At 46.7% G+C, this 10,803-nt stretch overlaps 1 pseudogene; it reads left to right on the forward strand.

The window, feature by feature from the left end:
• Positions 1-735: 735 nt before the first annotated feature.
• Positions 736-10,568, forward strand: LOC101108161 (2-acylglycerol O-acyltransferase 2-like; annotated as a pseudogene).
• The last annotated feature ends 235 nt before the right edge of the window (positions 10,569-10,803 follow it).

A 10,803-nucleotide genomic window follows, 5' to 3' on the forward strand; every position in this document is an offset into this window, starting at 1 on the left:
ATCTCCATACTTTTCTCCATAAGACCTCTCTCATGAGCCCATAATTTGAAAAGATACAAGCACCCCAATGTTTATAACTGCACATTTACAATAGTTAGGACATGGAAGCCACCTAAATATCCATTAGAATAATGGATAAAAAATATGTGGTAATATAGGTAATGGAATATTACTCAGTCATAAAAAGGGACAAATTAAGGCATTTGTATGGACCTAGAGTTTGGTCCTAGAGTTTGGACCTAGAGTTTGCAAAACTGAGTGAAGATCGCCAAAGAAAGACAAATGTCACTTATATGCAGAATCAAAAAAGAGGTACAAATGTACACATTTACAAAACAGAAGCAGAAGAAAAAAAAAACTTATGGTTACCAGGGGATAAGGGGGAAGGATGAATTGGGAGATTTGGACTAACAAATAACACTACTGTATATACAAAAGATAACATTAAAAACCTGCTGTATATCACAGGGATCTCTACTCAGTCCTCTGTAATGACATATATGGGGAAAGAATAAAAAGAAAAATCAGAGTGGATATACTTATGTGTATAACAGATTTTTTCCCTATACACCTGAAACTAATACCACATTGTAAATGAACTATACTTTAATGAAAACTTAAAAAGAAAATACTGAAGAGTCATTTGGATGATAAGTATTGTGTTAAATATATTTTACCACCATAAAAATTAAATAACCAAACAAGTATCCCAAACACAACACTGAAGTCAGCACCATGAGGGCAGGAATTCCTGTCTGTTGTTCACAGCTGTACCACCACCACTTGGCACATTGTAGGTACTCTATAGAAAGCAAGCCTTTGTGAGCCCCAAACTACTTTGATTTAAGCATTTTGCTACTGCTCAGACTGGGCTTCCCTGGTGGCTCAGCAATAGAGAATCTTTCTCTAGTGCAGTAGCTTCAGGAAATGTGAGTTCGATCCCTGGGTCTCGAAGATCTCCTAGAGGAGGGCATGACAACTCACTCCAGTGTTGCCTGGAGCACCCTCTGGACAGAGGAGCCTGGTGGGCTACAGCCCATAGGGTTGCAAAGAATCAGACACCACTGAAGCAATTTAGCGCACATTCAAGTACTACGCAGACTGGGTCAAAAGTCTCCTCTGCCATGAATGACAGGCCCAGTTTACCCTACTTTCGAATAGACTACAAGTGGTGGTTGACCTTTTTTAAGAGTATGAGCACATGATGTTGAGTGTAGGGAATGGAATGGAAAAGATGCAGTATTCTCTAACAGTGAGGCTCCATTGGCATCAGATTAAAGATAGCCCCGCAGACCACCTCACCCTGAGTCAAAGCTGAGATTTGCCTGTGAAAAGGACTCAGAATCTTAAGTCTGGGAGGAATTTCTCACTGCAACTGCTCCTAGAACTGCTGCACTCCTGATGATCAGGCCAGGCATGAGCAGCCCTCTTCCTCCCTCCCTCCTTCACCAGGACAGGGCCTGGCAACAGAGGAAAGAGTTCAGCAAAGCTAAAGAGCTCAGGGAGTTGTATCCACACTGATCAGATTAGTGTGGCCAGAATATGGGCTGCAGGTGGGTGAGTGAGGATGGAGTAAGAGGAGTCTGACCAGCAGTAGGGAGCTTGAGGCCAGGCTGAGCTGTCTGAGCTGAGCCTCAAAGTTATGAGAAGTCATGGGCAGACTTTAACTAAAGGGGGGATATACATTTCCCTGTGGCTCAGATGGTAAAGGGTCTGCCTACAATTTGGGAGACACGGGTTCAATCCCTGTGTCAGGAAGATCTCCTGGAGGAGGAAATGGCAACCCACTCCAGTATTCTTGCCTGGAAAATCCCATGGATGGAGGAGCCTGGTGGCTACAGTCCATGGGGTCGCAAAGAATTGGACATGACTTCACTTTCACTTTCATGGTGGAATTATCTGTGGAAAGATGGGCTGGGGTTAGACAGGAAGTGTACTGGCTAGAAAGAATATCTTTTCTCTGGGGTTCTAAAGAATGGATACCAGAAAGAGTTTATCCTGTTACATTTCCACCAGGCATTTATTGAGCACCTGGTGAATACAGAGAGGGAGGTGGAGAGGCAAGAACAACTGACAAAGCAGTCTGCTGCAGTGGGAAAATGTGAGTTTGAATTTAGGCCAACTCCAGGCTCTCGATGTGACACTGGTGGTGTTGACTGCATTCTCTCCTTTTGAAGCCTTGGGAAGCTGATCTCTTCCTCCTAGGGTGAGGACTGGACAGAACAATGCAGGCTGGGCATAAAGGAGAGCTCGTTCCTTCACACCACTGACCACTAATGGTTCCTGCTTCCCTTCCCAGACTTGATCTGCTGTGTAGTCTTCATTGGCCTCCTGTCCACAAGATTCTGGATGATCAGTATCCTGTATGCGATCTGGTGGTACCTGGATTGAGACACGCCACAGCAGGGGGGCAGGCAGAGTGCTTTCATAAAGCACTGGACCTTATGGAAGTACATGAAGGACTATTTCCCCATCTCGGTGAGTAAGGGGCTGACTAGGGAGTGGTCAGTACCATAGTCCCCACGTGTCCATGGGGAAGTGTGACCCTGTGTGCAGTGAGCAGAATATTGGGATGGGAGACAGGTGACAGGCTATCACCACACTGTGGCTAGAGGAAGAGTCAGTTTCTGTCTGATTATGGTCGTCCAACTTCAGTGACGTGAGGCCACTATGAGGACTGATGAATGAACAGGATTTGAGGAACCTTGTAGGCCATGTAGTGCAGCACACTTAAGTATCTTACTGGTGTAAAACCTTCAGTAGTCCAAGTTTGGAGTGAAGGAATCTGTAATAAACATAAATTTTAAGGCAGCATCTAGACCACAATTTATCAGACGATGAGTCTGACATCCAGAGATGGAGGAAGATGTGAGCAAGAATATAGAGCAGGTTCTTTTATTGTTTTTAAAGTTTGTGTATTAGCTTTGAGGATAGAAACAGAACAGAGAGCCCTCAGGAAGTATCCTGCCCCAACTCTGATATGCTGTGTTTCCTTGGACAGAGCTTTGCCCATTCTGAATCTCAGTTTTCCCATGGATCCACAAAACAGTCTGATTACTCCTTTTCTGCCTATCTCTTACTCTCGCCCCAAGTATCAGTCCTTAGTGATACAGTCCCTGAATTTTAGTGAACAGATCTTTGGTTCCTTTCCTAAATCTCAGACAGACTAAACCCTTGGATGTAAGCAGCTGTGATGGTTAATTGTCCAGTGGGGACAAGAAGGGAAGTGCATTTGGGACACAGAGAAGTGCCAGGCAGGGACAAATGGCTTTCCTTAGGACACAGGAGAGAAGAATGTATAGTCTTCTGTGTATTTGATGTCTGAAGACACGTATTCGAAGTCTGAAGGTGGACATCAAAGGTTCTAATACAGGGTCTGCAACATGCCAGTTGTATGACTTTGGGTGAGTTACACATGCTCTCTGAGCCTTGATTTCTTCATGTGTAAAGCGGAAATGCTGCCACATACATCACTGGGTTGTGTGGATTCCATAAGACATCAGATGATCCTGGGGCTTCTAAGGACAGCATCTGGCTCTCTTTTCACACCTGAAGCTGCTCTCTGGCTCTATTTCACACCTGGAACTGCTGTCAACGGCATCTCTGGCAGAAAAAATGTGTGGCATGGCTCTGTGTCTGTCTCATCTACATCTCTTCTGTCCCTCCTCTAGCTAGGTATCTCCCCTGGAGGTTTTGTCAGTTGGGAACTATCGAAATTTTGGGAAAATGAGCCTTATTTGCAAAAATCCCACCTGCACAGTGTTTGGGATTGTTGGCCAGTGCAGGCCTTTGGCATCAGCACCTGCAGAAGGCAGAGAAGACAGAGGGAGAGATGACATGTAATTTGATGCCTCTGTCCTGGACTGAGGTCTGCAGGTGGCACTGTGACTGGCAAAGAACTCCCAAGTCATCCACACACCTGGGGAGCAAGCCTTGCAGAGATCTTAAGGTGGCAGGAGGTAGGGGGCCATGGAGTCTCTGCTGTCTACTGAAAAGATATGCACAACCTAAAAGTTATGAGGGGCTTTGTTCTGAGACCTTACTAAGGACAGTAGTCAGGAGATAGCCTCTCAGTAATCTCTGAGGAGCTGTTCCAATAGGTAAGGGAGAAGTCAGGATTTACGGGTTTTTGCTGAGAAAAACAAAACAAAACAAAACAAAAACAAAACCAAAAATATGTAGTTAAACATCAGAAGATTACTGCCAGTCAAAGAGCAAACTCAAGTAATGATATTAATGGTTTTCTATATATGGAGAGATGCAAAATCTGGGCTCACTGCAATTATTCCTTTGATGTGCATCCTCACTCTCTATGACCAGTATCCTATTTCCCTCCATCTTGAATTCCTTTCAATCCCCATTGTCAGTGGCAGCTACAGTGGCCGCTGGATTGAAGGCAGGCAAACAACATTCCTTGTCTTAACAACTCTACTGCAGCTACTCCACATCACAAGTCTTTGCACTCTATGACTCTTACTCTAGAGCTGCCACCTAATAGTAGTTTCTAGTGGAATTAGGAGACTATGTCTGAGCATTGGAGCTTGCTAAACATAACCTATGGGCTTCCTGAGCAGCTAATGGTGGAGAATCAGGTAGTGTTTTCCCCAGAAAAAGCTGCTTCCACCTCATGCTGAAGTTCAATCCAGGAGCTGGGTTTCCATGGGAAGACTTCATATCCCAGAGCAGCAGTATCTACACAGACCAAAGCCTGAGCAGGGATGCAGTTCTGTGGGCAGGCTGTGACCAGGTGTTAAGAAGTGCTGCAGAGTTGGCAAGATACCTCCCTGAGCCCTCCCCTCCCATCACTAGAGACTTGTGCCCCTCTTCTCTGCCCCCACTTCCCAGCACACTGGAGTCTCTTACACTGAGTCACAGGGATTCAGGGATCAGCCCTCCACCCAGGGCTGAACTCCAGCTGCCACAGTTCTTGGAGAGATGCTCACCCCCTCCTGCGATGGTTCCTTCATTCTGTGTGGGCTCTGCCTGGGACAAAGTCTCCCTTCACATAGGACAGGGATTTGTGTCCCTGTCACCCTCCCAGGAGTCTTGCCTCTGCCTTGTGCAGGGGCCCTTCATCCCCTGGTGAGCTGTATCAGCTTCATCCTTTCATGGATCCATTCTCTCCCTCGTCATTCCATGTTCTCCCAGAGCATCTCCTCTGCTCCAGGCCTGCAACAGGAACGAGGATGTTCAGACAGGCTGTCTCTTATCTCAGGAAACTCACATGGGGGTGAGAAAGCACTTGGGCACAGGAAACACATAAAAGAGGTCAGCACAGAAAGTCAGCAGGTGGACCAGCAAAGGCACAAGATGAAGCTCTGATTCACCAGGTTGCTGCTCCTTCAGCTGGTCAAGACTGCCGAGCTGGACCCCTCCCGGAACTACCTTGCTGGCTTCCACCCTCATGGAATTGGGGTGATTGGAGCTTTTACCAACTTGTGCATGGAGGGCATGGGCTTCTCCTCAGTTTTCCCAGGCATCTGCTCACATTTGATGATGCTGAACATGTGGTTCTGCTTCCCTTTCTTCAGAGATTACATCGTGTCAATGGGTGAGTCCTCCTACTCCGGGTATCCCAGGAACTGTGAGGGCTGAAGGCATGAGGAGGGATTTTAAGGAGGGCAGTCAAATGTTCCGTACTTCTTCCAAGTAAATGTGTGGTAGACAGGAGATGAGACCCAAAGAAGCATTTCCCACAGATCTGTGCTCAGTGATGACCATGGTGGGGGAGTTGGGAAAAGGGGTAGTGCTCAAAGCCTGTCATCAGGGGACTCCCAGCTGAGGTCTAGAGTAGAACCCAGGCCACATACTCCTGAACCATTCTTGCCTCCTTTACACTGTATGTGACCACCTTCCTTTCTCCCCAGGGCTGGTCTCAGCAGACAAGGAGAGTGCTGCTCCCATTCTGAGCAGGAAAGGAGGTGGCAATCTGCTGTCCATCGTTGTTGGGGGCATCCAGGAAGCATTGGCTGCCAGGCCTGGAGCCTACAAGCTGGTCCTGCAGAATCGCAAAGGCTTCATCAGGCTCGCCCTGATACATGGGTATTGGGAAGAGGGTTCAGAGTTTAGCTGGATATTGGCAAGGATTGTATTTTGGAGGGAAGACTGCAGAGGCAAATGCAGATTCTATTTTGGCAAGGAGAGTCTCAATCCACTGACAATGAAGAGTCTGTCTTGGTGACCAATGTACTGTTTCATGCCCAAATACCCAGAGATGACTCTAGAAGAAAGATTTTGTGACTAAAGGATTACATCTTTTGGATTATATTGCTGAAAGCTTGTGTTACATTTGAGACCTAGGGAATTTAGGTGAATGGAGTTTGGGGCATAGCTTAGAGCTGTCTCTCATCTTAAAACATCTGTGAAGAATAGAAACAAGCCAGAGCCAAAGAGATTTTTCCAGAAATTTTGCAGTTGTTTTATACCTGTGATGTTTCTCGGCAGTATTCTGGTCTCCCTGTCACATAACTGGGAAGGGTTAATTTTGAATTTATGCTGGATCTGCTTCTGTGCCTTAAACTCTCAGCTTGCAGCTTTTTTTCAGTTGAGTTAAGTCACTCAGTTGTGTTAGACCCTTTGCGATCCCATGGGTTGCAGCAAGCCAGGCTTCCCTGTCTATCACAAACTCCCAGAGCTTGCTCAAACTCATGTCCATCGAGTCAGTGTGCCATCCATCCTCTAGCTAGCATTACTTTGTTAGTGTGTGAGATAAGTGCAATTGTGTGGTAGTTTTAACATTCCTTGGCATTGCCTTTCTTTGGGATTGGAATGAAAACTACGCTTTGTTAGTGAAGGCCCACATAATGGCCTGCCTAAGGAAGATAACCTGAGCCACCCACCTGTGAAGGATTGCAAGGAAGTGAAGCTAATATATTCCCCTACCTGAAATTTACCATTCTAGGGGATGTTTGCAAGGATCAAATAGTATTTTTTTGCTGGGGTCCAGCCCCAGCAGGATCCAGGGGCACCCTCAGGATGAACGGCATCGGCGGGGAGGTGGGGGGGGGGGGAGGAGAGGGGAAAAGAAAGAATGAATGAATGTTGCAGTTAAGAAAGTAGAGGAGAGGAAGAGGTTGATATTCCTTGGTTTACACAGAAAGCCAATAAAGCCCCAGCATGGGACTTGCTCTGTTCACAAAGGCCTCAGGCGCCCTCTCGATGTGGCGAAGGTGCACAGCACCTTCTCGAGAGGGTCTTAGAAGCCCAGGCAGGAAAGTGAACTCAGAGAGCCTCTGTGCTCCAGGGGATCAGCCTGAAAAGGAAAGAGAAAGAGAGAGAGAGAATGAAAGAAAGAATGACACGGGGAGACCAAGCTTCAGTGAGCAAGGCCCACAGCGTTATTTTCACAGAGAGCTTTTATACCTTAAGTTGTACATAGGGAATAATGGAAGATGCAGAGTCATGCGGGGTCAGCAGTCCTGACCCTTATCGAGACCAGGCTTTCTTTCTGCATACCTATCTGTATACATAGGTCTTAGGTGATTTACATCATCTGGCCAGGAAGCCTGTTAACATTTTATGACCCTTTTTTCTGATAAAGGTTAGTCAACCAGAAAACTTATTTTCTCTAAAAGTGTTTCTATCTAAAGTCTGGCGCCACTCTCAGAAAATACTAAATAAAGTTACATTCTTCACAGATCAAGGGTACATTGGGTTACAACAAAGAGAGAGAATTTATTAACTCAAGGTCTAATGTTATTAATGCCAAGGCTACTGCTTATATTTTCTATATATCAACTATATTAATCAATGTACTCCCAACGAATAAGAGATATGAAAACTGGCAGCAAGCATTGGCTCAACAATGAAACCCTTCACCAGTACTATTCTAATAATTTTTAACTCTTTGAAAAGCTCTATATCTTTAAGATGTTTTAAGCTTACCGTGCCTCTCGTGGTTGGGAAGCTGTGAACAATCACATGCATAGTTATAAAAGTCTGGATAAACCTGTCAGGCAAGTTAGAGAGTCATCAAAGGGGTTTGAATTGAAACACTGCTATTATGCCCAGGAGGCTTATTAACTAGAGCCCTAGGTTGATTTTCTCCAGAGAAAGGGTCAGGGATAGCCCCCTCATTAATGTCAGAAGAGTTGGTGAAAGGAATAAAATAGTAGGACAGACAGATTCTGGTTTGGGGGTAGATGCTCAAGCAGGTCCAGGGGGTCCCTCGAGTCCTGATCTGCCTTGCCCATCAGGTCTCTTCCGCATGACCTTGTCATGGGTGGGATCGCCTGTGCTGGCTCCTGGCAATTTTTACTTTGTTTCCTCACCTCCTCCCCACCTCTGATCCATAACAGAACCTGGCAACCAGGCCCTGACAAGATGGTTATTTTGAGGTGCTAGCCTGCCATCTTCTCTGTCAACCAGCTCCTGAAAAAGTCCCTTCCTCATCCCAACAGTACATCTCAGATTCATTGGCCTATCTTTCACCAAGCAGAGCTTGTACTCGGTAACAATCCCACTGCCAGTTGGTGGCCCTGAGAGGAGCCATGACCTGCCTGAAATCATAAAGCTAGGCCATAGCAGGTCTGAGAGACACCTGAGGCCTCCTACTTTTGGTCCAGGGCTCTGTCCTCTGCTTGAGTTCCTGTTCATAAGTCCCTGAGGAAAGTTGGGTGACCAGCTTGTGCCTTCTTGCCCCTCCACACGCGCTCTCTCCTGTCTCCCTCTAGGGTAGCTCTGGTGCCGATCTTCTCCTTTGGGGAGAATGACATATTTGACCAGGTTGAGAACTCTCCTGGCTCCTGGTTGCACTGGTTCCAGGACCGACTTCTAAAGACCATGAGATTCTCCATCCCGCTCTTCTATGGCCATGGAGTCTTCCAATACAGCGTTGGTTTTATGCCCTACTGCTGGCCTATCACCACCACGGGTGAGCCTAGACCTGGACTGGGAGGGGGAAGGGCTGCACAACAACGGGCTTGGGCTTGGGCTTCAAAGGGACGTGAACAAAGGCCAGACACATTCTTGACCTCATGGAACTCACGTTCTAGATTGAGAAACAGACACACAGATCAGTGTAAAGCAGTTTGGGGAGGGAATTCTAACTGAGATAAACAGACCATTCTCCACTACTGATTTCTGAGCACCTACTGTGTGGCAGGCACTGCACAGGCTCCTTACATGCAACTGCTCAGTTTTCCCAACAACTTTGGAAGCAGGGATTATCATCCCCATTTTATTGATGGTGAATGTAGACTCAGAGAAAGTAAATCACTTCCAAAAGATCACCCTGCCCTTGAGTAAGGATGTTGAAACTTGAATCAGAATCTACTTGACTTTTATTATCCCAGAGAGGAGGCTTTGATTCTGAAAGGAGAATCTCAAAAGGCTGATTGGAGAAGGTGAATACAAGGGTTAAATTAAATTAAAAAGGTTGAATTAAATTAAATTAAAGGTTAAATTAAAAGGGTTAAATTAAATTAAAAAGGTTGAGTTAAAGCCTGTTAGTATTGTGCATAAAATAGCAATCAACAGGCTGTGAATGAGAGCCTGAGGAATTTTCCTCTAAATAATGGGCATGCACTTTAATGCATAGACTTAGCAGGATCTCTTCAGATATTTAGACATTTCTCTTTGCTCTGGGCCACTACTCAGCTCTGTGTCTTGCAGTGGGGAAGCCGATCAAAGTGCAGAAGACACCACATCCCTCCCAGGAGGAGGTGGACAGGCTGCACCAGTGCTACATCAAGGAGCTGAGAAACCTCTTTGCAACTCACAAGCTCAAGTACAATGTCCCAAAAGACCAACACTTGGAGTTCTGCTGAGTACCTCTCCAGAGGAGTGGCTGTCCCAAACGGCAGGGCTGGCATTAAGAAGGATGGAGGGAGGTGCTGTGATCCCAGAAGGTTTCCTGGAAGTGTCTGTTGAACACATCTCCAGAGCCTTCGCTGATTCCTGCATCTCCACCCCATGGCAGGCCCTGGGTCACAGCTAGCTCTGTGGCAAAGGAGACCAGACTCTGGCATCAGTGATTTGCTCTCCTGCACTGACTCCTCTGTAGTGGGCCCTCTCCTTGGTTCTGCCCACTTGAGAAATGAAAGAGATGCTTGGAGAGAATGATGTCTATGTCTCCGTCATCTGTGGTCCTGTCGCTCAATGGGCAGGACAAGAGCAGCTCCAATTAGCAGGTTTCTTTTCCTCTGCCTTGAGTGATAGCACAGAAGCAGCCCCCAGCTGCAATTTTCTCATACAAGTTCCTCCATCCTGCAACCTGCCTGTCTCAGCTCCTCCCTCCCTGAGATGAAGAGGAGGGTAAGGCCACAATCCCCTGACTTATCCTTGCACTTCTGAGTTTCTGAATCCTCTGAGCCCCAGAGTGCCAGCCAGAAGGGCCCTAAAGTACGGAAAGAGACTTGAGCTCTGTCACTGGATGAATGACCAGGGGCAGACCTCTTCACCCTCTGTCTGAATCTCAGTTTCCCCAAGGGACTGTGATGACCTCTGACCTCAACTTTGATGTCACATGGGCTGAGAGCTCCATGATGTGGCCACTACTCCTCATTTGTAACTTCAGCCTTGACCTTGACATAGAAAGGACCTCCATAAATGTCAATTCATCAATGAAAGGATTGATTCAGTCTTCTTCTTTTCCTCCACCCTACTCCCCATCTGGGAGCACTGGTCAAAGCCTCCCATTTAATCCCAGTCTGGCCCTGAAGCCCTGCTGCCCTGTGTCCCCTTCCCAGATGGTGGCTCAGGTAGGCCAGAGAATGGCATGTTACCTATTCCTCCCTCACCAGTCAGCTCCAACTTACCACCTCTGCCCTGTTTTGTGGGAGACAAGGAGGAGGCTATGTGCAG

Source organism: Ovis aries, chromosome 15 (assembly GCF_016772045.2).
Source record: "Ovis aries strain OAR_USU_Benz2616 breed Rambouillet chromosome 15, ARS-UI_Ramb_v3.0, whole genome shotgun sequence".
In the NCBI taxonomy this organism is placed as follows: Eukaryota; Metazoa; Chordata; class Mammalia; order Artiodactyla; family Bovidae; genus Ovis; species Ovis aries.